This window comes from Phalangium opilio, unplaced genomic scaffold (genome assembly GCF_054372755.1).
Source record: "Phalangium opilio isolate 3A_F unplaced genomic scaffold, DU_Popi_V2 ptg000043l_1, whole genome shotgun sequence".
Lineage (NCBI taxonomy): Eukaryota > Metazoa > Arthropoda > Arachnida > Opiliones > Phalangiidae > Phalangium > Phalangium opilio.
In genome coordinates this window covers 3,314,545-3,342,171 of record NW_028324167.1, presented here as the reverse complement: position 1 = coordinate 3,342,171, position 27,627 = coordinate 3,314,545, and the positions used below count along the sequence as shown (strand labels likewise).

At 41.6% G+C, this 27,627-nt stretch overlaps 13 non-coding genes across 13 annotated transcripts; all 13 read left to right on the top strand.

Moving 5' to 3' along the window:
- The first annotated feature begins 7,739 nt into the window (after positions 1 to 7,739).
- Positions 7,740 to 7,823, top strand: TRNAL-UAA (transfer RNA leucine (anticodon UAA)). The gene has a single exon. It is a non-coding gene; the product is annotated as a tRNA-Leu (tRNA).
- Positions 7,824 to 8,204: 381 nt separating this feature from the next.
- On the top strand, positions 8,205 to 8,288 carry TRNAL-UAA (transfer RNA leucine (anticodon UAA)). The gene has a single exon. It is a non-coding gene; the product is annotated as a tRNA-Leu (tRNA).
- Positions 8,289 to 10,313: 2,025 nt separating this feature from the next.
- Positions 10,314 to 10,397, top strand: TRNAL-UAA (transfer RNA leucine (anticodon UAA)). Its single transcript has one exon. It is a non-coding gene; the product is annotated as a tRNA-Leu (tRNA).
- A 389-nt stretch (positions 10,398 to 10,786) lies between these two features.
- Positions 10,787 to 10,870, top strand: TRNAL-UAA (transfer RNA leucine (anticodon UAA)). The gene has a single exon. It is a non-coding gene; the product is annotated as a tRNA-Leu (tRNA).
- Positions 10,871 to 11,732: 862 nt separating this feature from the next.
- Positions 11,733 to 11,816, top strand: TRNAL-UAA (transfer RNA leucine (anticodon UAA)). Its single transcript has one exon. It is a non-coding gene; the product is annotated as a tRNA-Leu (tRNA).
- Positions 11,817 to 12,205: 389 nt separating this feature from the next.
- TRNAL-UAA (transfer RNA leucine (anticodon UAA)) lies at positions 12,206 to 12,289 on the top strand. Its single transcript has one exon. It is a non-coding gene; the product is annotated as a tRNA-Leu (tRNA).
- Positions 12,290 to 14,079: 1,790 nt separating this feature from the next.
- On the top strand, positions 14,080 to 14,163 carry TRNAL-UAA (transfer RNA leucine (anticodon UAA)). The gene has a single exon. It is a non-coding gene; the product is annotated as a tRNA-Leu (tRNA).
- Positions 14,164 to 15,252: 1,089 nt separating this feature from the next.
- On the top strand, positions 15,253 to 15,336 carry TRNAL-UAA (transfer RNA leucine (anticodon UAA)). Its single transcript has one exon. It is a non-coding gene; the product is annotated as a tRNA-Leu (tRNA).
- A 1,562-nt stretch (positions 15,337 to 16,898) lies between these two features.
- TRNAL-UAA (transfer RNA leucine (anticodon UAA)) lies at positions 16,899 to 16,982 on the top strand. Its single transcript has one exon. It is a non-coding gene; the product is annotated as a tRNA-Leu (tRNA).
- Positions 16,983 to 19,001: 2,019 nt separating this feature from the next.
- Positions 19,002 to 19,085, top strand: TRNAL-UAA (transfer RNA leucine (anticodon UAA)). The gene has a single exon. It is a non-coding gene; the product is annotated as a tRNA-Leu (tRNA).
- A 1,792-nt stretch (positions 19,086 to 20,877) lies between these two features.
- On the top strand, positions 20,878 to 20,961 carry TRNAL-UAA (transfer RNA leucine (anticodon UAA)). Its single transcript has one exon. It is a non-coding gene; the product is annotated as a tRNA-Leu (tRNA).
- A 5,295-nt stretch (positions 20,962 to 26,256) lies between these two features.
- On the top strand, positions 26,257 to 26,340 carry TRNAL-UAA (transfer RNA leucine (anticodon UAA)). Its single transcript has one exon. It is a non-coding gene; the product is annotated as a tRNA-Leu (tRNA).
- An 851-nt stretch (positions 26,341 to 27,191) lies between these two features.
- Positions 27,192 to 27,275, top strand: TRNAL-UAA (transfer RNA leucine (anticodon UAA)). The gene has a single exon. It is a non-coding gene; the product is annotated as a tRNA-Leu (tRNA).
- Positions 27,276 to 27,627: the final 352 nt, after the last annotated feature.

Here is a 27,627-nt window from a genome sequence, read left to right as displayed (position 1 = left end):
AACGAAACGTATATATATCCCAAAATTTGAAAAAAGCGGGCAAGAGGGGTACCCTTCACTTTAAACGTCAATATTAGCAAAGTTTCGAAAGATAATAGGAACAACTTTATTTTAAACGATTTAACTATTTTTAAAGTTATTTACTGGCGATTAAAATAATTAAAAATAATTATATTTATTTAAATATTAAAGATAAACCCAAGTAGCGAAGTCGTTAAATCATTGCCTCCTATATCTATCAAGGCCCGTGCATTGCGTTATATTTCGTACATTGTCTCTTATATCTTTTTAGGCCCGTGCATTGCGTTATATTTCCTACATTGCCTCCTGTATCTATCTAGGCCCGTGCATTGCGATATATTTTTGAGAACAACAACCAAAATGGGAAGCTCCTCTCAGAACCATAATAATTTTTACTCTGTTATATGAAATGAAAATATGGATAATATTTTCGGCAATTCGATTTGAATGGCTCTTTCTGATGTATCATTCTCTCAGCACTGTTCATAATGGACAGGAACGTAGAGATTCGAGACACTTGGAATTACGATAGTGTTTCAAATCCTCTGTAATGAGGGCTTAACGACTTGGAGTGACTGGAAAGATAGATACACATCCTATTTTTTAGTTGTACCATGCGTACCACAATGTTGCCAGGCGTTTATTGAAGGATGCTTGGGTACTTGGTACAGACTGTTACGTCTACCAAGTTTCCTAGCATCCAAGAATAAATAGGATTCATAGAAGCCAGTGTTATGGGCATGTCATGGGTCAAGTCGTTAAATATATCGACGCAGTTAAATAGCTGATGGCATTATTTTATCCACTTTCTCATTGCGTTTCGAGTGGAAGTTCAACTTTGGCACGGACGACAGATGGCGCTCTTAACCTTCTACCCCCAAAAATCGCAGTTGTCTGCTCGTTTTCCCCTTCCGCGTTTTTTCGTTATAAACTTATGATTTAACGAACTGTTAAGATAAAATTTCATATTTCCTTAGACAGATAAGCTTCTACTCCTTTCATCTTACTCCCAGTTAGATTTAACCTTGTTAAAACATAATCAGATGAATTTGAGTTATAATGTCTAGGAGTGATAGAGACATTTTTACCCATGTCTAGAGATGTTAAGCTTAAGCGAAATTGTTTTACGTTTGAATAAAAATACCGCTTCCAGTAGTGGGTTTATAGTACTCCTTGTTTGTGTAATATTAGTGTAGCTGTAGAGCGTTGTTGCTGTTTAGTTTATACGCCCCCTAGGCCTATTTGTGAAAGACCTTTTTTACGCACTTTTATCATTCTTTATTTGAAAAAAGTGTTGGCAATGTATATTTTTTAAATATGACGGAATTGCTGTTGGTATGATAGCGCCCTATTCGCGAAAAAAACCTTTTTTTAAACAGTTGATTCATTCTTTGATAGAATTTCGAAGGAAGAAGTTAAGTGTTAAATTTGCTCGATTAATTTTGTTCGGCAAATAATATAATTAAGCCTTACGTATTACTGAAGGAGATTGATTTTGCCAACCTGTGTGAGTATTTAAGGCGATTGATTTTGCCAACCTTTGTGAGTATTTAACTGATTAATAAGTAAATGGAGGAAGATAATAATTTAAGTAAAGACGAAATCAGAAAACGAAAGGCAAGGGAAAGAATGAGGGCAAAAAGGTCAGATCCTGAATTTAGGAAACGAGAAAATGAAAGGAGAAGAGCGTTAGCCGCGGAAAAAAAAGCTGTTTCTGGAACAGGTTCTAGCACGCAAAATGTTGGTCCTACCACGAGGCCAGTTGGCCATGATCGTACGAAAGATAATGCATTAAATAAATGTTCTATTGAAAGTACTGTAGGCGTAGGCATATCTATTAATAAGGAACCCAATAATGTACAAAATGTTAATGCTAATATTAGTGAAATCATCGAAAGCGATGAACAAGTACGAGCCTAGCTTATGTGTGATTGGGTTGTGGCTTCCATGTTTTGGGGACATTTGCTTTTTGTGTGGCGATGTATGATTCAGCTTTGATATGGACAAATGTTACAAATCATACTGGTAGACTAAGAATACGGTTGAGGTATAGCAAGAGAGTAGAGTTTCCCCAGCAATTGAGAGATATTGAAAAGGCTTGAACAATTGACTATTTTAAAATTGAATTCCTGCACTTGCAAAGAATTAAAAAAGCGATAGATGCATATATTTAGGTTGTTTAAGGGGTAGTGATAGTCATCTCCACTCGGAGAGGTAATATTTTGGTTTTCCCAACTTGTATTACCTTGAGGTTTTGTGGCCAATTTGAAGTGTAAATTCGGTGTAAAATAAAACTTTTAAAACACCGTTTAGAAATAAAAAATGGAAAATTATAGTACTGCGGGTTTCTTAAATAAGGTCCTTCATTTTCATTAATGTTTTAATATTAAAGTCAACCCAAACAGTGAGAAACCTTTGAAAAACATAATTGTTAAACATTTTTTAAAGATGAAATTCATGAAAGAATATATTTTTATCCTTTAAATAAAATTAACAAAGAAATTCGTAATCAGGGTGTATTGTACCTTTATAAAAAGCTGCTAATCGTGTTAGATGACACTCTTAAAAGCGTTATGCGACGCTCTTGAAATGGCGTCGCTAGGCCTTTTTGGGGGGCTATAGCGCCCCCAAATTTCAAAGTAGGCCAAAATAATCCATAAACTCTACCAAAAATTGATCGTAGCCCTCTAAAATTCTGTAGCAATTTAGTAGCAATAATAATTATTACGATAAGTTCGTTAAGTTTCATCTTTGTAGAGATGAATTTCAATATCAAACTGTAGTGGGGTTAAAAGCAAACTAAACTTAAAAAAGACGAGTGAAATTCTTTCACCCACAATTGTCTCATAATCAATAACTAAGTTCCGTACTCTTTATCAATAAAAGTTTGTATATCTTTAATACTCGAATAATAAGATTAAGCCCCCAAAATTTCAAACCCTAGCAACGCTACTGAACTCTTGAAAATGTTTTGCGGTACTCTTAAAAAGTATTGTGCGACACTAAAAAACGAGACAAGGTAAGGTACTGGCCTCACAGTAGGGCGATTTTAGACGCCAGGTTTTGTGACATGTCATATCTTTATTTAGAGAAACATTAGAGTAGAAAATGTTTTTTTTTAATATTGTACAGTAGATTAGGTCAAACGTCTTTCTAGTGCTCGAAAAACTCTTAGTGAAAAGAGATTATTAAATTTAAGGAGTACGTCTGTATCTACTACTTGGATATTATGGCCTCCAAAATCAATTTAATACCCAATGAATTTATACTAATTTAAAACTTTGTGCCTTTTTCAGAAGTTATTAAGTCGTTAAAAATGACGAACTTTTCGTGCAGTTTCACGCTGGATTTTAAGTCGACCAAGTTTCACACTGCATACGAGAACTGCCATTGCTTAAAGTGGTATAGTTCTGCATGTAAGAACTTAAGAGAGTATAGCACTAATTGCAAATAAACCACCCATTCTTAAAGGTGTTACTCGAAACTCTTAAAGGTGTTACTCGGCACTCTTAAAGGTGTTGCGCGACACTCTGAAAGGTGTTGCGCGACACTCTGAAAGGTGTTGCGCGACACTCTGAAAGGTGTTGCGCGACACTCTGAAAGGTGTTACGTGGCACTCTGAAAGGTGTTACGCGAAAATCGGAAAGGTGCTAAGCTGCGCCCTTTAAGGAATTGCACAACACTCAAATGAGAGTAAAAATTACTTTTAGTTCGATATAAGAGTTAACAAGTTGGGAAAACCAAAATATTACCTCTCCGTGTCAAGAAGATTACATAAACTTAAGTATCCAATGAAAACGTTATTATGTTTCTGAGTTGGGGTTTCCCATTTTTGTTGTTGTTTTGAAAAATATATCGCAATGCACGGGCCTTGATAGATATAGGAGGCAATGAATGAAATATATCACAATGCACGGGCCTTGATAGATATAGGAGGCAATGATAATCTCTCTCTTTGCACGAGAGGTTTATCTTTAATATTTAAATAAATATAATTATTTTTAATTATTTTAATCTTCAATAATTAACATTAATAATAGTTAAATCGTTTAAAATAAAGTTATACCTATTATCTTCTCAGACATTGCTAATATTGACGTTTAAAGTGAAGGGTACCCCTCTTGCCCGCTTTTTTCAAATTTGGGGTATATATACGATTCGTTTCCATTATAATAGTAAGGAAAAAGCGCAATTGCGAAAACCTTTGGTGGCGATCCCACCTTAGGGAGGCTAGACGTTTCTCGTAACCCTAGCTGATCGCCGCGTATATCCTAAAACCAAACGATGATAATGGAGTAGAAGCCAATGATACAGATTGGTGTCTATGTGGAATAGACGGAAGACCAGTGGATGGTGGTGTTAGAAGCCAGTGTAAGTGCAGACTGGTGTCAATGTGGGATTGACAAAGAACAGAAGATGGTGGTGATTAGAAGCCAGTAAGAACAGATTGGTGTCCGTGTGGGATGGACAAAGACCAGAAGATGGTGGTGTGAGAACTCAAAGTAGATGAGCCATTTCCGTGACTGTGAAAGCAGTTCGGAAATGGCGAACACGTTGCTCCGATACGCAAACTGCGAACGCGGTCACGTGGGTGTAACAACGGACAGACAGACACACAGACACACACACAGACACACAGACAGACACACACACAGACACGGCCGTTACAGAACCTCTCCTGGACTACGTCACACGGAGAGGTAAAAAGGTGTTAAACTGCACCTCTGTTGCACCATTTTATTCTTATCTTTGACACCAATTGCTCAAATAAGTGTTTTTAAACCCTTTCAGGGGTGTAAATGAACATATACATATATATACATATACATACATATATATACGTTTTTTGTATGTCTTTTTGTGCTTGTGTTCCTGGAAAAATCCAAAGTCCGAGCCTATTTTCTTAAAGAGAATATCGACTGAAGAATTAACAGTAACAGATAACTTGTAAATTATAATGTTCTTGTACATCTAAATCAAATAAAACAACTTGTTTAATTATTATATAAAATGTTTGATTTAACCAGTACATTAACGTCATCATTAAATTGTAGGTAAACCTGAAACAATATACAAATTCGTTTATTACATTAGAAGAAGCCAACAAACAGGGGCGAGGTCGACTTTGGGGTATTCTAACTCTTGCCAAAAAGCAGCGCAAGACGGAGCAACAGTTCACTAAACGTGGAATACTAACCAACTCGCACTGCCTCTGGCGTTGCTTCCTGGCGAGAGGGAAGATACCCCCAATGGTGGCCTCGCTCCTTTGTGTTGGTTTCCCCTTTTGTAATAAACGAATTTATATATACACCGAAAAAACTCCCATATAAATGCCAAGAAACTCTCGCGTGAATGCCCAAAAAGGTTACATTTGAACAGGAAAAAAAAATTCCCGCGTGAACGCCCATAACGCTCTCGTAGGCTCGTTTCTAACCCTAAAACTCTCTCATTTGATCACCAAAAACATTCCCGTTTGAACGCACATAATGCTCTTGTTTTAAAGCCAAAAATACTCTCGTTTGAACGCCCTTAACGCTCTAGTTAGAACGCCTATAACGCACCCGTTATAACGCCAAAACCAATCTCGTTTGCCCGCCAAAAACAATTTCGTTTGAACGCCAAAAACAATCTCGTTTCAACGCCAAAAACAATCTCGTTTCAACGCCAAAAACAATCTCGTTTCAACGCCAAAAACAATCTCGTTTCAACGCCAAAAACAATCTCGTTTCAACGCCAAAAACAATCTCGTTTCAACGCGAAACACAATCTCGTTTGAACGCCAAACACAATCTCGTTTGAACGCCAAAAACAATCTCGTTTGAACGCCAAAAACAATCTCGTTTGAACGCGAAACACAATCTCGTTTGAACGCCAAACACAATCTCGTTTGAACGCCAAACACAATCTCGTTTGAACGCCAAAAACTATCTCGTTTGAACGCCAAAAACTATCTCGTTTGAACGCCAAAAACTATCTCGTTTGAACGCCAAAAACTATCTCGTTTGAACGCCAAAAACAATCTCGTTTGAACGCCAAAAACAATCTCGTTTGAACGCCAAAAACAATCCCAATCTCGTTTGAACGGCAAAAAGTTCTCATTTGAACGCCGAAAAGGCTCTACTTTGAATTCTAATACAATCCCATTAGAATGACAAAACAACCATGTCTGAACGCTTCATTAGCGTTAAAGTGTTTATTCAAAATTGAACGGGATAAAGAATCATTATTGAATGGTTAAATATAAGCTGTTCAAAAATGAATGCTAGCGTTACGTTTTGATGGATATGATGGTAGTTTGCTCAAAAATGAATGCTTAGGGTTAGTTTTGAACGCGTAAAACACTCCTTGTTCAAAATTGAATAACCCTAGTCAAATCTGAATACCTCAATAGAGGCTTGCTCAAAATTGAACGGCCACCATCATTTTTGAATGCCAATAGCACGCTTATTTTTATCAGTGTGGAGAAACATGGAAACAGAATAGAAAGATTTAGCTTTTTAAAAGTTTTTCTTTCATTTTCACTGGTTTAAAGGGGCCGACCCCTCTTCTTTTTTACGCACACGCTACGCTAAGCTCCATGTCGAAGCATGGAAGAACTAGGCGAGTCTTCTTTGGTCGAAGATCGTCGTTGTCCCACTGTCCGACCAGCCCCTTTAAACAACGAAAACCAAAAAACACCTTTCCTCCCATAGAAAGGCAAACAAGTTTTAATTAAAAAGTCAATGTCGGAAACTTATTCAACTTTCCACTTTAATATGAAACATTATGCTCTTTTGATATAAAGGTTTTTCTGAAATCGAAATAATTTTTGGCTGAAAAATGTGGTTTCTCACATTGACAAGCATATGTTGAAACTGGCTGCCTTCGATTTTCCTACCGATAGCGCGGGATACACGCTCGTATATATTGTTTGGGCATGATCTAGGCGGCTGTGATCGTACTGATAGGGTTTTTTATTTTTCAACTCCCGCGGTTACAATTCATAATGGCATTAACGCATTGATATTTTTGACACAATTTACGTTGGCACTGACGTCACAACTGAGATATCTCTATTAAAAACTCACAATAATGAGACATATATTCTAAATTATGTGAGAAAAACTAACCAATTTATTCCACTTTTGCCATTGAACGCTCAAAGATACTATATAGTGTCATACAAGTTAATAAATTTATTTAACTCTATAAGTTGCACACTTCCTACAATTTATAATTCTAGAGCCTTACTGATGCTAAAGAAACTATTTGTTTGGGTTGAAAATCCATTAACTCGGGTTCCAGGTTTTAATCGTAAACAAACCACAATTTACTAAGCGTTTTCATTGTCATAGCTCTTGCGATAGTAATCATCAGTTATAATACATACTACAGCTGACACAAACTATTTTTAGGTTTAAAGCCAAATTTTTTGGGTTTCCCCATCTTTGGGGACATGATCGGGATTGAGTTCCTAACTTCGTTAGGATATCCCAAAAGTATGTAAAACGTTTCACCAAAAGTATTAAAAATTTAGGAATACATTTCCAGTTTTCCATGAACATTCCCACAGTGATGATTATGTTATATTTTTTAATAGGTTTCAGCCACCAGGTGACCTTCATTGGCGGATGCAAGTCAGATTCGAAAATAAAATATTTGTTAAGATATTTAGAGAAAGAAAATCCTGAAAAAAAGGCATTTATTTTATTGGAAACACGGAAAACGTTCAAGAGCGTGTCAGGATGGCCAAGTGGTCTAAGGCGTCAGATTTAAGCTCTGATCCTCGTATGAGGGCGTGGGTTCGAACCCCACTTCTGACAACGAATTGTTTCATTTTAATAACATACATATCATACTCAGGAAAGGGTTCTCTAGTTTGGCGACTAGGGAGTGGCTTTATGGAGCATAGAACTCTGAGAGGTATTTCGGGGTTGTACTACAGCTTCATTTTTAAGGAAAACGACTCAAAGCGTGTCAGCATGGACGAGTGGTCTAAGGCGGCAGATTTAAGCTCTGATCCTCGTATGAGAGCGTGGGATCGAAAACTGCTTCTGACAACGAATTGTTTCATTTTAATATCATACTCAGGAAAGGGTTCTCTAGTTTGGCAACTAGGGAGTGGCTTCAAGGAGCATAGAACTCTTGGAGGTATTTCAGGGTTGTACTATAGCTTCATTTTCAAGGGAAACGTTTCAGAGCGTGTCAGGATGGCCGAGTGGTCTACGGCGTCAGATTTAAGCTCTGATCCTCGTATGAGGGCGTGGGTTCGAACCCCACTTCTGACAACGAATTGTTTCATTTTAATAACATACATATCATACTCAGGAAAGGGTTTTCTAGTTTGGCAACTGAGGAGTGGCTTCATGGAGCATAGAACTCTGAGAGGTATTTCGGGATTGCACTATAGCTTCATTTCAAGGAAAACGTCTCAGTGCGTGTCAGGATGGCCGAGTGGTCTAAGGCGTCAGATTTAAGCTCTGATCCTCGTATGAGGGTTTGGGTTCGAACCACACTTCTGATAACGAGTTATTTCATTTTAAAAAAATATATCTCATACTCAGGAAAGGGTTCTCTAGTATGGCAACTAGGGAGTGGCTTCATGGAGCATAGAACTCTTGGAGGTATTTCGGGGTTGTACTATAGCTTCATTTAAAGGAAAACAACTCAAAGCGTGTAAGGATGGCCGAGTGGTCTAAGGCGTCAGATTTAAGCTCTGATCCCCGTATGAGGGCGTGGGTTCGAACCACACTTCTGACAACGAATTATTTCATTTTAATAAAATATATCTCATACTCAGGAAAGGGTTCTCTAGTATGGCAACTAGGGAGTGGCTTCATGGAGCAAGAACTCTTGGAGGTATTTCGGGGTTGCACTATAGCTTCATTTTCAAGGAAAACGTCTCAGTGCGTGTCAGGATGGCCGAGTGGTCTAAGGCGGCAGATTTAAGCTCTGATCCTCGGATTTGGGCGTGGGTTCGAACCCTACTTCTGACAACGAATTGTTTCATTTTAATATCATACTCAGGAAAGGGTTCTCTAGTTTGGCAACTAGGGAGGGACTATATTCAGCATAGAACTTTGAGAGGTATTTCGGGGTTGTATTATAACTTCATTTCAAGGAAAACAACTCAAAGCGTGTCAGGATGGCCGAGTGGTCTAAGGCGTCCGATTTAAGCTCTGATCCTCGTATGAGGGTTTGGGTTCGAACCACACTTCTGATAACGAGTTATTTCATTTTAATAAAATATATCTCATACTCAGGAAAGGGTTCTCTAGTATGGCAACTAGGGAGTGGCTTCATGGAGCATAGAACTCTGAGAGGTATTTCGGGGTTGCACTATAGCTTCATTTTCAAGGAAAACGCCTCAGTGCGTGTCAGGATGGCCGAGTGGTCTAAGGCGTCAGATTTAAGCTCTGATCCTCGTATGAGGGTTTGGGTTCGAACCACACTTCTGATAACGAGTTATTTCATTTTAATAAAATATATCTCATACTCAGGAAAGGGTTCTCTACTATGGCAACTAGGGAGTGGCTTCATGGAGCATAGAACTCTTGGAGGTATTTCGGGGTTGTACTATAGCTTCATTTTCAAGGAAAACCTTTCAAAGCGTGTCAGGATGGACGAGTGGTCTAAGGCGTCAGATTTAAGCTCTGATCCTCGTATGAGGGCGTGGGTTCGAACCCCAATTCTGACAACGAATTGTTTCATTTTATTATCATACTCAGGAAAGGGTTCTCTAGTTTGGCAACTAGGGAGGGACTTTATTCAGCATAGAACTTTGAGAGGTATTTCGGGGTTGTACTATAGCTTCATTTCAAGGAAAACAACTCAAAGCGTGTAAGGATGGCCGAGTGGTCTAAGGCGTCAGATTTAAGCTCTGATCCCCGTATGAGGGCGTGGGTTCGAACCGCACTTCTGAAAACGAATTATTTCATTTTAATAAAATATATCTCATACTCAGGAAAGGGTTCTCTATTATGGCAACTAGGGAGTGGCTTCATGGAGCATAGAACTCTTGGAGGTATTTCGGGGTTGTACTATAGCTTCATTTCAAGGAAAACAACTCAAAGCGTGTAAGGATGGCCGAGTGGTCTAAGGCGTCAGATTTAAGCTCTGATCCCCGTATGAGGGCGTGGGTTCGAGCCGAACTTCTGACAACGAATTATTTCATTTTAATAAAATATATCTCATACTCAGGAAAGGGTTCTCTATTATGGCAACTAGGGAGTGGCTTCATGGAGCATAGAACTCTGAGAGGTATTTCGGGATTGCACTATAGCTTTATTTTCAAGGAAAATCTTTCAAAGCGTGTCAGGATGGCCGAGTGGTCTAAGGCGTCAGATTTAAGCTCTGATCCTCGTATGAGGGCGTGGGTTCGAACCACACTTCTGACAACGAGTTATTTCATTTTAATAAAAAATATCTCATACTCAGGAAAGGGTTCTCTAGTATGGCATTTAGGGAGTGGCTTCATGGAGCATAGAACTCTTGGAGGTATTTCGGGGTTGTACTATAGCTTCATTTCAAGGAAAACAACTCAAAGCGTGTAAGGATGGCCTAGTGGTCTAAGGCGTCAGATTTAAGCTCTGATACCCGTATGAGGGCGTGGGTTCGAACCACACTTCTGACAACGAATTATTTCATTTTAATAAAATATATCTCATACTCAGGAAAGGGTTCTCTAGTATGGCAACTAGGGAGTGGCTTCATGGAGCATAGAACTCTGAGAGGTATTTCGGGGTTGCACTATAGCTTCATTTTCAAGGAAAACGTCTCAGTGCGTGTCAGGATGGCCGAGTGGTCTAAGGCGTCAGATTTAAGCTCTGATCCTCGTATGAGGGCGTGGGTTCGAACCACACTTCTGACAACGAGTTATTTCATTTTAATAAAAAATATCTCATACTCAGGAAAGGGTTCTCTAGTATGGCATTTAGGGAGTGGCTTCATGGAGCATAGAACTCTTGGAGGTATTTCGGGGTTGTACTATAGCTTCATTTCAAGGAAAACAACTCAGAGCGTGTAAGGATGGCCTAGTGGTCTAAGGCGTCAGATTTAAACTCTGATACCCGTATGAGGGCGTGGGTTCGAACCACACTTCTGACAACGAATTATTTCATTTTAATAAAATATATCTCATACTCAGGAAAGGGTTCTCTAGTATGGCAACTAGGGAGTGGCTTCATGGAGCATAGAACTCAGAGAGGTATTTCGGGGTTGCACTATAGCTTCATTTTCAAGGAAAACGTCTCAGTGCGTGTCAGGATGGCCGAGTGGTCTAAGGCGTCAGATTTAAGCTCTGATCCTCGTATGAGGGTTTGGGTTCGAACCACACTTCTGATAACGAGTTATTTCATTTTAATAAAATATATCTCATACTCAGGAAAGGGTTCTCTACTATGGCAACTAGGGAGTGGCTTCATGGAGCATAGAACTCTTGGAGGTATTTCGGGGTTGTACTATAGCTTCATTTCAAGGAAAACAACTCAAAGCGTGTAAGGATGGCCGAGTGGTCTAAGGCGTCAGATTTAAGCTCTGATCCCCGTATGAGGGCGTGGGTTCGAGCCGAACTTCTGACAACGAATTATTTCATTTTAATAAAATATATCTCATACTCAGGAAAGGGTTCTCTATTATGGCAACTAGGGAGTGGCTTCATGGAGCATAGAACTCTGAGAGGTATTTCGGGATTGCACTATAGCTTTATTTTCAAGGAAAATCTTTCAAAGCGTGTCAGGATGGCCGAGTGGTCTAAGGCGTCAGATTTAAGCTCTGATCCTCGTATGAGGGCGTGGGTTCGAACCACACTTCTGACAACGAGTTATTTCATTTTAATAAAAAATATCTCATACTCAGGAAAGGGTTCTCTAGTATGGCATTTAGGGAGTGGCTTCATGGAGCATAGAACTCTTGGAGGTATTTCGGGGTTGTACTATAGCTTCATTTCAAGGAAAACAACTCAAAGCGTGTAAGGATGGCCTAGTGGTCTAAGGCGTCAGATTTAAGCTCTGATACCCGTATGAGGGCGTGGGTTCGAACCACACTTCTGACAACGAATTATTTCATTTTAATAAAATATATCTCATACTCAGGAAAGGGTTCTCTAGTATGGCAACTAGGGAGTGGCTTCATGGAGCATAGAACTCTGAGAGGTATTTCGGGGTTGCACTATAGCTTCATTTTCAAGGAAAACGTCTCAGTGCGTGTCAGGATGGCCGAGTGGTCTAAGGCGTCAGATTTAAGCTCTGATCCTCGTATGAGGGCGTGGGTTCGAACCACACTTCTGACAAAGAGTTATTTCATTTTAATAAAAAATATCTCATACTCAGGAAAGGGTTCTCTAGTATGGCATTTAGGGAGTGGCTTCATGGAGCATAGAACTCTTGGAGGTATTTCGGGGTTGTACTATAGCTTCATTTCAAGGAAAACAACTCAGAGCGTGTAAGGATGGCCTAGTGGTCTAAGGCGTCAGATTTAAACTCTGATACCCGTATGAGGGCGTGGGTTCGAACCACACTTCTGACAACGAATTATTTCATTTTAATAAAATATATCTCATACTCAGGAAAGGGTTCTCTAGTATGGCAACTAGGGAGTGGCTTCATGGAGCATAGAACTCAGAGAGGTATTTCGGGGTTGCACTATAGCTTCATTTTCAAGGAAAACGTCTCAGTGCGTGTCAGGATGGCCGAGTGGTCTAAGGCGTCAGATTTAAGCTCTGATCCTCGTATGAGGGTTTGGGTTCGAACCACACTTCTGATAACGAGTTATTTCATTTTAATAAAATATATCTCATACTCAGGAAAGGGTTCTCTACTATGGCAACTAGGGAGTGGCTTCATGGAGCATAGAACTCTTGGAGGTATTTCGGGGTTGTACTATAGCTTCATTTTCAAGGAAAACCTTTCAGAGCGTGTCAGGATGGACGAGTGGTCTAAGGCGTCAGATTTAAGCTCTGATCCTCGTATGAAGGCGTGGGTTCGAACCCCAATTCTGACAACGAATTGTTTCATTTTATTATCATACTCAGGAAAGGGTTCTCTAGTTTGGCAACTAGGGAGGGACTTTATTCAGCATAGAACTTTGAGAGGTATTTCGGGGTTGTACTATAGCTTCATTTCAAGGAAAACAACTCAAAGCGTGTAAGGATGGCCTAGTGGTCTAAGGCGTCAGATTTAAGCTCTGATACCCGTATGAGGGCGTGGGTTCGAACCACACTTCTGACAACGAATTATTTCATTTTAATAAAATATATCTCATACTCAGGAAAGGGTTCTCTAGTATGGCAACTAGGGAGTGGCTTCATGGAGCATAGAACTCTGAGAGGTATTTCGGGGTTGCACTATAGCTTCATTTTCAAGGAAAACGTCTCAGTGCGTGTCAGGATGGCCGAGTGGTCTAAGGCGTCAGATTTAAGCTCTGATCCTCGTATGAGGGTTTGGGTTCGAACCACACTTCTGATAACGAGTTCTTTAATTTTAATAAAATATATCTCATACTCAGGAAAGGGTTCTCTAGTATGGCATCTAGGGAGTGGCTTTATGGAGCATAGAACTCTGAGAGGTATTTCGGGGTTGTACTATAGCTTCATTTTCGAGGAAAACGAGACAGAGCGTGTCAGGATGGCGAGTGGTCTTTGGCGTCAGATTTAAGCTCTGACCCCCGTATGAGGGCGTGGGTTCGAACCCCACTTATGACAACGAATTGTTTCATTTTAATATCATACTCAGGAAAGGGTTCTCTAGTTTGGCAACTAGGGAGGGACTTTAATCAGCATAGAACTTTGAGAGGTATTTCGGGGTTGTACTATAGCTTCATTTCAAGGAGAACAACTCAAAGCTTGTAAGGATGGCCGAGTGGTCTAAGGCGTCAGATTTAAGCTCTGATCCTCGTATGAGGGCGTGGGTTCGAACCACACTTCTGACAACGAGTTATTTCATTTTAATAAAATATATCTCATACTCAGGAAACGGTTCTCTAGTATGGCAACTAGGGAGTGGCTTCATGGAGCATAGAACTCTTGGAGGTATTTCGGGGTTGTACTATAGCTTCATTTTCAAGGAAAACCTTTCAAAGCGTGTCAGGATGGCCGAGTGGTCTAAGGCGTCAGATTTAAGCTCTGATCCTCGCATGAGGGCGTGGGTTCGAACCACACTTCTGACAACGAGTTATTTCATTTTAATAAAATATATCTCATACTCAGGAAAGGGTTCTCTAGTATGGCAACTAGGGAGTGGCTTCATGGAGCATAGAACTCTGAGAGGTATTTCGGGATTGCACTATAGCTTCATTTTCAAGGAAAACCTGTCAGTGGGTGTCAGGATGACCGAGTGGTCTAAGGCGTCAGATTTAAGCTCTGATCCTCGTATGAGGGCGTGGGTTCGAACCCCACTTCTGACAACGAATTGTTTCATTTTAATATCATACTCAGGAAAGGGTTCTCTAGTTTGGCAACTAGGGAGGGACTTTATTCAGCATAGAACTTTGAGAGGTATTTCGGGGTTGTACTATAGCTTCATTTCAAGGAGAACAACTCAAAGCGTGTAAGGATAGCCGAGTGGCCTAAGGCGTCAGATTTAAGCTCTGATCCCCATATGAGGGCGTGGGTACGAACCACACTTCTGACAACGAATTATTTCATTTTAATAAAATATATCTCATACTCAGGAAAGGGTTCTCTAGTATGGCAACTAGGGAGTGGCTTCATGGAGCATAGAACTCTTGGAGGTATTTCGGGGTTGTACTATAGCTTCATTTCAAGGAAAACCACTCAAAGCGTGTAAGGATGGCCGAGTGGTCTAAGGCGTCAGATTTAAGCTCTGATACCCGTATGAGGGCGTGGGTTCGAACCACACTTCTGACAACGAATTATTTCATTTTAATAAAATATATCTCATACTCAGAAAAGGGTTCTCTAGTATGGCAACTAGGGAGTGGCTTCATGGAGCATAGAACACTGAGAGGTATTTCGGGGTTGTACTATAGCTTCATTTTCGAGGAAAACGAGACAGAGCGTGTCAGGATGGCGAGTGGTCTAAGGCGTCAGATTTAAGCTCTGATCCCCGTATGAGGGCGTGGGTTCGAATCACACTTCTGACAACGAGTTATTTCATTTTAATAAAATATATCTCATACTCAGGAAAGGGTTCTCTAGTATGGCAACTAGGGAGTGGCTTCATGGAGCATAGAACTCAGAGAGGTATTTCGGGGTTGCACTATAGCTTCATTTTCAAGGAAAACGTCTCAGTGCATGTCAGGATGGCCGAGTGGTCTAAGGCGGCAGATTTAAGCTCTGATCCTCGTATGAGGGCGTGGGTTCGAACCCCACTTCTGACAACGAATTGTTTCATTTTAATATCATACTCAGGAAAGGGTTCTCTAGTTTGGCAACTAGGGAGGGACTTTATTCAGCATAGAACTTTGAGAGGTATTTCGGGGTTGTACTATAGCTTCATTTCAAGGAGAACAACTCAAAGCGTGTAAGGATGGCCGAGTGGCCTAAGGCGTCAGATTTAAGCTCTGATCCCCATATGAGGGCGTGGGTACGAACCACAATTCTGACAACGAATTATTTCATTTTAATAAAATATATCTCATACTCAGGAAAGGGTTCTCTAGTATGGCAACTAGGGAGTGGTTTCATGGAGCATAGAACTCTGAGAGGTATTTCGGGGTTGCACTATAGCTTCATTTTCAAGGAAAACGTCTCAGTGCGTGTCAGGATGGCCGAGTGGTCTAAGGCGTCAGATTTAAGCTCTGATCCTCGTATGAGGGCGTGGGTTCGAACCATACTTCTGACAACGAGTTATTTCATTTTAATAAAATATATCTCATGCTCAGGAAAGGGTTCTCTAGTATGGCAACTAGGGAGTGGCTTCATGGAGCATAGAACTCTTGGAGGTATTTCGGGGTTGTACTATAGCTTCATTTCAAGGAAAACAACTCAAAGCGTGTAAGGATGGCCGAGTGGTCTAAGGCGTCAGATTTAAGCTCTGATACCCGTATGAGGGCGTGGGTTCGAACCACACTTCTGACAACGAATTATTTCATTTTAATAAAATATATCTCATACTCAGGAAACGGTTCTCTAGTATGGCAACTAGGGAGTGGCTTCATGGAGTATAGAACTCTTGGAGGTATTTCGGGGTTGTACTATAGCTTCATTTTCAAGGAAAACCTTTCAAAGCGTGTCAGGATGGCCGAGTGGTCTAAGGCGTCAGATTTAAGCTCTGATCCCCGTATGAGGGCGTGGTTTCGAACCACACTTCTGACAACGAGTTAGTTCATTTTAATAAAATATATCTCATACTCAGGAAAGGGTTCTCTAGTATGGCAACTAGGGAGTGGCTTCATGGAGCATAGAACTCTTGGAGGTATTTCGGGGTTGTACTATAGCTTCATTTCAAGGAAAACAACTCAAAGCGTGTAAGGATGGCCGAGTGGTCTAAGGCGTCAGATTTAAGCTCTGATACCCGTATGAGGGCGTGGGTTCGAACCACACTTCTGACAACGAATTATTTCATTTTAATAAAATATATCTCATACTCAGAAAAGGGTTCTCTAGTATGGCAACTAGGGAGTGGCTTCATGGAGCATAGAACTCTGAGAGGTATTTCGGGGTTGTACTATAGCTTCATTTTCGAGGAAAACGAGACAGAGCGTGTCAGGATGGCGAGTGGTCTAAGGCGTCAGATTTAAGCTCTGATCCCCGTATGAGGGCGTGGGTTCGAATCACACTTCTGACAACGAGTTATTTCATTTTAATAAAATATATCTCATACTCAGGAAAGGGTTCTCTAGTATGGCAACTAGGGAGTGGCTTCATTGAGCATAGAACTCAGAGAGGTATTTCGGGGTTGCACTATAGCTTCATTTTCAAGGAAAACGTCTCAGTGCATGTCAGGATGGCCGAGTGGTCTAAGGCGGCAGATTTAAGCTCTGATCCTCGTATGAGGGCGTGGGTTCGAACCCCACTTCTGACAACGAATTGTTTCATTTTAATATCATACTCAGGAAAGGGTTCTCTAGTTTGGCAACTAGGGAGGGACTTTATTCAGCATAGAACTTTGAGAGGTATTTCGGGGTTGTACTATAGCTTCATTTCAAGGAGAACAACTCAAAGCGTGTAAGGATGGCCGAGTGCCCTAAGGCGTCAGATTTAAGCTCTGATCCCCATATGAGGGCGTGGGTACGAACCACACTTCTGAGAACGAATTATTTCATTTTAATAAAATATATCTCATACTCAGGAAAGGGTTCTCTAGTATGGCAACTAGGGAGTGGTTTCATGGAGCATAGAACTCTGAGAGGTATTTCGGGGTTGCACTATAGCTTCATTTTCAAGGAAAACGTCTCAGTGCGTGTCAGGATGGCCGAGTGGTCTAAGGCGTCAGATTTAAGCTCTGATCCTCGTATGAGGGCGTGGGTTCGAACCATACTTCTGACAACGAGTTATTTCATTTTAATAAAATATATCTCATGCTCAGGAAAGGGTTCTCTAGTATGGCAACTAGGGAGTGGCTTCATGGAGCATAGAACTCTTGGAGGTATTTCAGGGTTGTACTATAGGTTCATTTTCAAGGGAAACGTTTCATAGCGTGTCAGGATGGCCGAGTGGTCTAAGGCGTCAGATTTAAGCTCTGATCCTCGTATGAGGGCGTGGGGTCGAACCACACTTCTGACAACGAATTGTTTCATTTTAATAACACACATATCATACTCAGGAAAGGGTACTCTAATATGGCAACTAAGGAGTGACTTCATGGAGCACAGAAGTCTGAGAGGTATTTCGGGGTTGCACTATAGCTTCATTTTCAAGGAAAACGTCTCAGTGCGTGGCAGGATGGCCGAGTGGTCTAAGGCGTCAGATTTAAGCTCTGATCCCCGTATGAGGGCGTGGGTTCGAACCCCACTTCTGACAACGAATTGTTTCATTTTAATATCATACTCAGGAAAGGGTTCTCTAGTTTGGCAACTAGGGAGGGACTTTATTCAGCATAGAACTTTGAGAGGTATTTCGGGGTTGTACTATAGCTTCATTTCAAGGAAAACAACTCTAAGCGTGTAAGGATGGCCGAGTGGTCTAAGGCGTCAGATTTAAGCTCTGATGCCCGTATGAGGGCGTGGGTTCGAACCGCACTGCTGACAACGAATTATTTCATGTTAATAAAATATATCTCATACTCAGGAAAGGGTTCTCTATTATGGCAACTAGGGACTGGCTTCATGGAGCATAGAACTCTGGGAGGTATTTCGGGGTTGCACTATAGCTTCATTTTCAAGGAAAACGTCTCAGTGCGTGTCAGGATGGCCGAGTGGTCTAAGGCGTCAGATTTAATATCTGATCCTCGTATGAGGGCGTGGATTCGAACCCCACTTCTGACAACGAATTGTTTCATTTTAATATCATACTCAGGAAAGGGTTTTCTAGTTTGGCAACTAGAGAGGGACTTTATTCAGCATAGAACTTTGAGAGGTATTTCGGGGTTGTACTATAGCTTCACTTCAAGGAAAACAACTCAAAGCGTGTAAGGATGGCCGAGTGGTCTAAGGCGTCAGATTTAAGCTCTGATACCCGTATGAGGGCGTGGGTTCGAACCACACTTCTGACAACGAATTATTTCATTTTAATAAAATATATCTCATACTCAGAAAAGGGTTCTCTAGTATGGCAACTAGGGAGTGGCTTCATGGAGCATAGAACTCCGAGAGGTATTTCGGGGTTGCACTATAGCTTCGTTTCCAAGGAAAACGTATCAGTGCGTGTCAGGGTGGCCGAGTGGTCTAAGGCGTCAGATTTAAGCTCTGATCCTCGTGTGAGGGCGTGGGTTCGAACCACACTTCTGACAACGAATTATTTCATTTTAATAAAATATATCTCATACTCAGGAAAGGGTTCTCTAGTATGGCAACTAGGGAGTGGCTTCATGGAGCATAGAACTATTGGAGGTATTTCAGGGTTGTACTATAGGTTCATTTTCAAGGGAAACGTTTCCTAGCGTGTCAGGATGGCCGAGTGGTCTAAGGCGTCAGATTTAAGCTCTGATCTTCGTATGAGGGCGTGGGTTCGAACCCCACTTCTGACAACGAATTGTTTCATTTTAATAAAATATATCTTATACTCAGAAAAGGGTTCTCTAGTATGGCAACTAGGGAGTGGCTTCATGGAGCATAGAACTCTGAGAGGTATTTCGGGGTTGCACTATAGCTTCATTTTCAAGGAAAACGTCTCAGTGCGTGTCAGGATGGCCGAGTGGTCTAAGGCGTCAGATTTAAGCTCTGATCCTCGTATGAGGGTTTGGGTTCGAACGACACTTCTGATAACGAGTTATTTCATTTTAATAAAATATATCTCATACTCAGGAAAGGGTTCTCTAGTATGGCAACTAGGGAGTGGCTTCATGGAGCATAGAACTATTGGAGGTATTTCAGGGTTGTACTATAGGTTCATTTTCAAGGGAAACGTTTCATAGCGTGTCAGGATGGCCGAGTGGTCTAAGGCGTCAGATTTAAGCTCTGATCCTCGTATGAGGGCGTGGGGTCGAACCACACTTCTGACAACGAATTGTTTCATTTTAATAACACACATATCATACTCAGGAAAGGGTACTCTAATATGGCAACTAAGGAGTGACTTCATGGAGCACAGAAGTCTGAGAGGTATTTCGGGGTTGCACTATAGCTTCATTTTCAAGGAAAACGTCTCAGTGCGTGGCAGGATGGCCGAGTGGTCTAAGGCGTCAGATTTAAGCTCTGATCCCCGTATGAGGGCGTGGGTTCGAACCCCACTTCTGACAACGAATTGTTTCATTTTAATATCATACTCAGGAAAGGGTTCTCTAGTTTGGCAACTAGGGAGGGACTTTATTCAGCATAGAACTTTGAGAGGTATTTCGGGGTTGTACTATAGCTTCATTTCAAGGAAAACAACTCTAAGCGTGTAAGGATGGCCGAGTGGTCTAAGGCGTCAGATTTAAGCTCTGATGCCCGTATGAGGGCGTGGGTTCGAACCGCACTGCTGACAACGAATTATTTCATGTTAATAAAATATATCTCATACTCAGGAAAGGGTTCTCTATTATGGCAACTAGGGACTGGCTTCATGGAGCATAGAACTCTGGGAGGTATTTCGGGGTTGCACTATAGCTTCATTTTCAAGGAAAACGTCTCAGTGCGTGTCAGGATGGCCGAGTGGTCTAAGGCGTCAGATTTAATATCTGATCCTCGTATGAGGGCGTGGATTCGAACCCCACTTCTGACAACGAATTGTTTCATTTTAATATCATACTCAGGAAAGGGTTTTCTAGTTTGGCAACTAGAGAGGGACTTTATTCAGCATAGAACTTTGAGAGGTATTTCGGGGTTGTACTATAGCTTCACTTCAAGGAAAACAACTCAAAGCGTGTAAGGATGGCCGAGTGGTCTAAGGCGTCAGATTTAAGCTCTGATACCCGTATGAGGGCGTGGGTTCGAACCACACTTCTGACAACGAATTATTTCATTTTAATAAAATATATCTCATACTCAGAAAAGGGTTCTCTAGTATGGCAACTAGGGAGTGGCTTCATGGAGCATAGAACTCCGAGAGGTATTTCGGGGTTGCACTATAGCTTCGTTTCCAAGGAAAACGTATCAGTGCGTGTCAGGGTGGCCGAGTGGTCTAAGGCGTCAGATTTAAGCTCTGATCCTCGTGTGAGGGCGTGGGTTCGAACCACACTTCTGACAACGAATTATTTCATTTTAATAAAATATATCTCATACTCAGGAAAGGGTTCTCTAGTATGGCAACTAGGGAGTGGCTTCATGGAGCATAGAACTATTGGAGGTATTTCAGGGTTGTACTATAGGTTCATTTTCAAGGGAAACGTTTCCTAGCGTGTCAGGATGGCCGAGTGGTCTAAGGCGTCAGATTTAAGCTCTGATCTTCGTATGAGGGCGTGGGTTCGAACCCCACTTCTGACAACGAATTGTTTCATTTTAATAACATACATATCATACTCAGGAAAGGGTTCTCTAGTTTGGCAACTAGGGAGTGGCTTTATGGAGCAAAGAACTCTGAGAGGTATTTCGGGGTTGCACTATAGCTTCGTTTTCAAGGAAAACGTCTCAGTGCGTGTCAGGGTGGCCGAGTGGTCTAAGGCGTCAGATTTAAGCTCTGATCCTCGTGTGAGGGCGTGGGTTCGAACCACACTTCTGACAACGAATTGTTTCATTTTAATAACACACATATCATACTCAGGAAAGGGTTCTCTAATATGGCAAATAAGGAGTGACTTCATGGAGCACAGAAGTCTGAGAGGTATTTCGGGGTTGCACTATAGCTTCATTTTCAAGGAAAACGTCTCAGTGCGTGTCAGGATGGCCGAGTTGTCTAAGGCGTCAGATTTAAGCTCTGATCCCCGTATGAGGGCGTGGGTTCTAACCCCACTTCTGACAACGAATTGTTTCATTTTAATATCATACTCAGGAAAGGGTTCTCTAGTTTGGCAACTAGGGAGGGACTTTATTCAGCATAGAACTTTGAGAGGTATTTCGGGGTTGTACTATAGCTTCATTTCAAGGAAAACAACTCTAAGCGTGTAAGGATGGCCGAGTGGTCTAAGGCGTCAGATTTAAGCTCTGATGCCCGTATGAGGGCGTGGGTTCGAACCGCACTGCTGACAACGAATTATTTCATGTTAATAAAATATATCTCATACTCAGGAAAGGGTTCTCTATTATGGCAACTAGGGACTGGCTTCATGGAGCATAGAACTCTAGGAGGTATTTCGGGGTTGCACTATAGCTTCATTTTCAAGGAAAACGTCTCAGTGCGTGTCAGGATGGCCGAGTGGTCTAAGGCGTCAGATTTAATATCTGATCCTCGTATGAGGGCGTGGATTCGAACCCCACTTCTGACAACGAATTGTTTCATTTTAATATCATACTCAGGAAAGGGTTTTCTAGTTTGGCAACTAGAGAGGGACTTTATTCAGCATAGAATTTTGAGAGGTATTTCGGGGTTGTACTATAGCTTCATTTCAAGGAGAACAACTCAAAGTGTGTAAGGATGGCCGAGTGGTCTAAGGCGTCAGATTTTAGCTCTGATCCCCGTATGAGGGCGTGGTTTCGAACCACACTTCTGACAACGAATTATTTCATTTTAATAAAATATATCTCATACTCAGGAAAGGGTTCTCTAGTATGGCAACTAGGGAGTGGCTTCATGGAGCATAGAACTCTTGGAGGTATTTCGGGGTTGCACTATAGCTTCATTTCAAGGAAAACAACTCAAAGCGTGTAAGGATGGCCGAGTGGTCTAAGGCGTCAGATTTAAGCTCTGATCCCCGTATGAGGGCGTGGTTTCGAACCACACTTCTGACAACGAATTATTTCATTTTAATAAAATATATCTCATACTCAGGAAAGGGTTCTCTAGTATGGCAACTAGGGAGTGGCTTCATGGAGCATAGAACTCTTGGAGGTATTTCGGGGTTGTACTATAGCTTCATTTCTAGGAAAACAACTTAAAGCGTGTCAGGATGGCCGAGTGGTCTAAGGCGTCAGATTTAAGCTCTGATCCTCGTATGAGGGTTTGTGTTCGAACCACACTTCTGATAACGAGTTATTTCATTTTAATAAAATATCTCATACTCAGGAAAGGGTTCTCTAGCATGGCAACTAGGGAGTGGCTTCATGGAGCATAGAACTCTTGGAGGTATTTCAGGGTTGTACTATAGCTTCATTTTCAAGGAAAACGGTTCAGAGCGTGTCAGGATGGCCGAGTGGTCTAAGGCGTCATATTTAAGCTTTGATCCTCGTATGAGGGCGTGGGTTCGAACCCCACTTCTGACAACGAATTGTTTCATTTTAATAACACACATATCATACTCAGGAAAGGGTTCTCTAATATGGCAACTAAGGAGTGACTTCATGGAGCACAGAAGTCTGAGAGGTATTTCGGGGTTGCACTAAAGCTTCATTTTCAAGGAAAACGTCTCAGTGCGTGTCAGGATGGCCGAGTGGTCTAAGGCGTCAGATTTAAGCTATGATCCCCGTATGAGGGCGTGGGTTCGAACCCCACTTCTGACAACGAATTGTTTCATTTTAATATCATACTCAGGAAAGGGTTCTCTAGTTTGGCAACTAGGGAGGGACTTTATTCAGCATAGAACTTTGAGAGGTATTTCGGGGTTGTACTATAGCTTCATTTCAAGGAAAACAACTCTAAGCGTGTAAGGATGGCCGAGTGGTCTAAGGCGTCAGATTTAAGCTCTGATGCTCGTATGAGGGCGTGGGTTCGAACCGCACTGCTGACAACGAATTATTTCATGTTAATAAAATATATCTCATACTCAGGAAAGGGTTCTCTATTATGGCAACTAGGGACTGGCTTCATGGAGCATAGAACTCTGGGAGGTATTTCGGGGTTGCACTATAGCTTCATTTTCAAGGAAAACGTCTCAGTGCGTGTCAGGATGGCCGAGTGGTCTAAGGCGTCAGATTTAATATCTGATCCTCGTGTGAGGGCGTGGATTCGAACCCCACTTCTGACAACGAATTGTTTCATTTTAATATCATACTCAGGAAAGGGTTTTCTAGTTTCGCAACTAGAGAGGGACTTTATTCAGCATAGAACTTTGAGAGGTATTTCGGGGTTGTACTATAGCTTCATTTCAAGGAGAACAACTCAAAGTGTGTAAGGATGGCCGAGTGGTCTAAGGCGTCAGATTTTAGCTCTGATCCCCGTATGAGGGCGTAGTTTCGAACCACACTTCTGACAACGAATTATTTCATTTTAATAAAATATATCTCATACTCAGGAAAGGGTTCTCTAGTATGGCAACTAGGGAGTGGCTTCATGGAGCATAGAACTCTTGGAGGTATTTCGGGGTTGCACTATAGCTTCATTTCAAGGAAAACAACTCAAAGCGTGTAAGGATGGCCGAGTGGTCTAAGGCGTCAGATTTAAGCTCTGATCCCCGTATGAGGGCGTGGTTTCGAACCACACTTCTGACAACGAATTATTTCATTTTAATAAAATATATCTCATACTCAGGAAAGGGTTCTCTAGTATGGCAACTAGGGAGTGGCTTCATGGAGCATAGAACTCTTGGAGGTATTTCGGGGTTGTACTATAGCTTCATTTCTAGGAAAACAACTTAAAGCGTGTCAGGATGGCCGAGTGGTCTAAGGCGTCAGATTTAAGCTCTGATCCTCGTATGAGGGTTTGTGTTCGAACCACACTTCTGATAACGAGTTATTTCATTTTAATAAAATATCTCATACTCAGGAAAGGGTTCTCTAGCATGGCAACTAGGGAGTGGCTTCATGGAGCATAGAACTCTTGGAGGTATTTCAGGGTTGTACTATAGCTTCATTTTCAAGGGAAACGTTTCAGAGCGTGTCAGGATGGCCGAGTGGTCTAAGGCGTCATATTTAAGCTTTGATCCTCGTATGAGGGCGTGGGTTCGAACCCCACTTCTGACAACGAATTGTTTCATTTTAATAACACACATATCATACTCAGGAAAGGGTTCTCTAATATGGCAACTAAGGAGTGACTTCATGGAGCACAGAAGTCTGAGAGGTATTTCGGGGTTGCACTAAAGCTTCATTTTCAAGGAAAACGTCTCAGTGCGTGTCAGGATGGCCGAGTGGTCTAAGGCGTCAGATTTAAGCTATGATCCCCGTATGAGGGCGTGGGTTCGAACCCCACTTCTGACAACGAATTGTTTCATTTTAATATCATACTCAGGAAAGGGTTCTCTAGTTTGGCAACTAGGGAGGGACTTTATTCAGCATAGAACTTTGAGAGGTATTTCGGGGTTGTACTATAGCTTCATTTCAAGGAAAACAACTCTAAGCGTGTAAGGATGGCCGAGTGGTCTAAGGCGTCAGATTTAAGCTCTGATGCTCGTATGAGGGCGTGGGTTCGAACCGCACTGCTGACAACGAATTATTTCATGTTAATAAAATATATCTCATACTCAGGAAAGGGTTCTCTATTATGGCAACTAGGGACTGGCTTCATGGAGCATAGAACTCTGGGAGGTATTTCGGGGTTGCACTATAGCTTCATTTTCAAGGAAAACGTCTCAGTGCGTGTCAGGATGGCCGAGTGGTCTAAGGCGTCAGATTTAATATCTGATCCTCGTGTGAGGGCGTGGATTCGAACCCCACTTCTGACAACGAATTGTTTCATTTTAATATCATACTCAGGAAAGGGTTTTCTAGTTTCGCAACTAGAGAGGGACTTTATTCAGCATAGAACTTTGAGAGGTATTTCGGGGTTGTACTATAGCTTCATTTCAAGGAGAACAACTCAAAGTGTGTAAGGATGGCCGAGTGGTCTAAGGCGTCAGATTTTAGCTCTGATCCCCGTATGAGGGCGTAGTTTCGAACCACACTTCTGACAACGAATTATTTCATTTTAATAAAATATATCTCATACTCAGGAAAGGGTTCTCTAGTATGGCAACTAGGGAGTGGCTTCATGGAGCATAGAACTCTTGGAGGTATTTCGGGGTTGCACTATAGCTTCATTTCAAGGAAAACAACTCAAAGCGTGTAAGGATGGCCGAGTGGTCTAAGGCGTCAGATTTAAGCTCTGATCCCCGTATGAGGGCGTGGTTTCGAACCACACTTCTGACAACGAATTATTTCATTTTAATAAAATATATCTCATACTCAGGAAAGGGTTCTCTAGTATGGCAACTAGGGAGTGGCTTCATGGAGCATAGAACTCTTGGAGGTATTTCGGGGTTGTACTATAGCTTCATTTCTAGGAAAACAACTTAAAGCGTGTCAGGATGGCCGAGTGGTCTAAGGCGTCAGATTTAAGCTCTGATCCTCGTATGAGGGTTTGTGTTCGAACCACACTTCTGATAACGAGTTATTTCATTTTAATAAAATATCTCATACTCAGGAAAGGGTTCTCTAGCATGGCAACTAGGGAGTGGCTTCATGGAGCATAGAACTCTTGGAGGTATTTCAGGGTTGTACTATAGCTTCATTTTCAAGGGAAACGTTTCAGAGCGTGTCAGGATGGCCGAGTGGTCTAAGGCGTCATATTTAAGCTTTGATCCTCGTATGAGGGCGTGGGTTCGAACCCCACTTCTGACAACGAATTGTTTCATTTTAATAACACACATATCATACTCAGGAAAGGGTTCTCTAATATGGCAACTAAGGAGTGACTTCATGGAGCACAGAAGTCTGAGAGGTATTTCGGGGTTGCACTATAGCTTCATTTTCAAGGAAAACGTCTCAGTGCGTGTCAGGATGGCCGAGTGGTCTAAGGCGTCAGATTTAAGCTCTGATCCCCGTATGAGGGCGTGGGTTCGAACCCCACTTCTGACAACGAATTGTTTCATTTTAATATCATACTCAGGAAAGGGTTCTCTAGTTTGGCAACTAGGGAGGGACTTTATTCAGCATAGAACTTTGAGAGGTATTTCGGGGTTGTACTATAGCTTCATTTCAAGGAAAACAACTCAAAGCGTGTAAGGATGGCCGAGTGGTCTAAGGCGTCAGATTTAAGCTCTGATCCCCGTATGAGGGCGTGGTTTCGAACCACACTTCTGACAACGAATTATTTCATTTTAATAAAATATATCTCATACTCAGGAAAGGGTTCTCTAGTATGGCAACTAGGGAGTGGCTTCATGGAGCATAGAACTCTTGGAGGTATTTCGGGGTTGTACTATAGCTTCATTTCTAGGAAAACAACTTAAAGCGTGTCAGGATGGCCGAGTGGTCTAAGGCGTCAGATTTAAGCTCTGATCCTCGTATGAGGGTTTGTGTTCGAACCACACTTCTGATAACGAGTTATTTCATTTTAATAAAATATCTCATACTCAGGAAAGGGTTCTCTAGCATGGCAACTAGGGAGTGGCTTCATGGAGCATAGAACTCTTGGAGGTATTTCAGGGTTGTACTATAGCTTCATTTTCAAGGGAAACGTTTCAGAGCGTGTCAGGATGGCCGAGTGGTCTAAGGCGTCATATTTAAGCTTTGATCCTCGTATGAGGGCGTGGGTTCGAACCCCACTTCTGACAACGAATTGTTTCATTTTAATAACACACATATCATACTCAGGAAAGGGTTCTCTAATATGGCAACTAAGGAGTGACTTCATGGAGCACAGAAGTCTGAGAGGTATTTCGGGGTTGCACTATAGCTTCATTTTCAAGGAAAACGTCTCAGTGCGTGTCAGGATGGCCGAGTGGTCTAAGGCGTCAGATTTAAGCTCTGATCCCCGTATGAGGGCGTGGGTTCGAACCCCACTTCTGACAACGAATTGTTTCATTTTAATATCATACTCAGGAAAGGGTTCTCTAGTTTGGCAACTAGGGAGGGACTTTATTCAGCATAGAACTTTGAGAGGTATTTCGGGGTTGTACTATAGCTCCATTTCAAGGAAAACAACTCTAAGCGTGTAAGGATGGCCGAGTGGTCTAAGGCGTCAGATTTAAGCTCTGATGCCCGTATGAGGGCGTGGGTTCGAACCGCACTGCTGACAACGAATTATTTCATGTTAATAAAATATATCTCATACTCAGGAAAGGGTTCTCTATTATGGCAACTAGGGACTGGCTTCATGGAGCATAGAACTCTGGGAGGTATTTCGGGGTTGCACTATAGCTT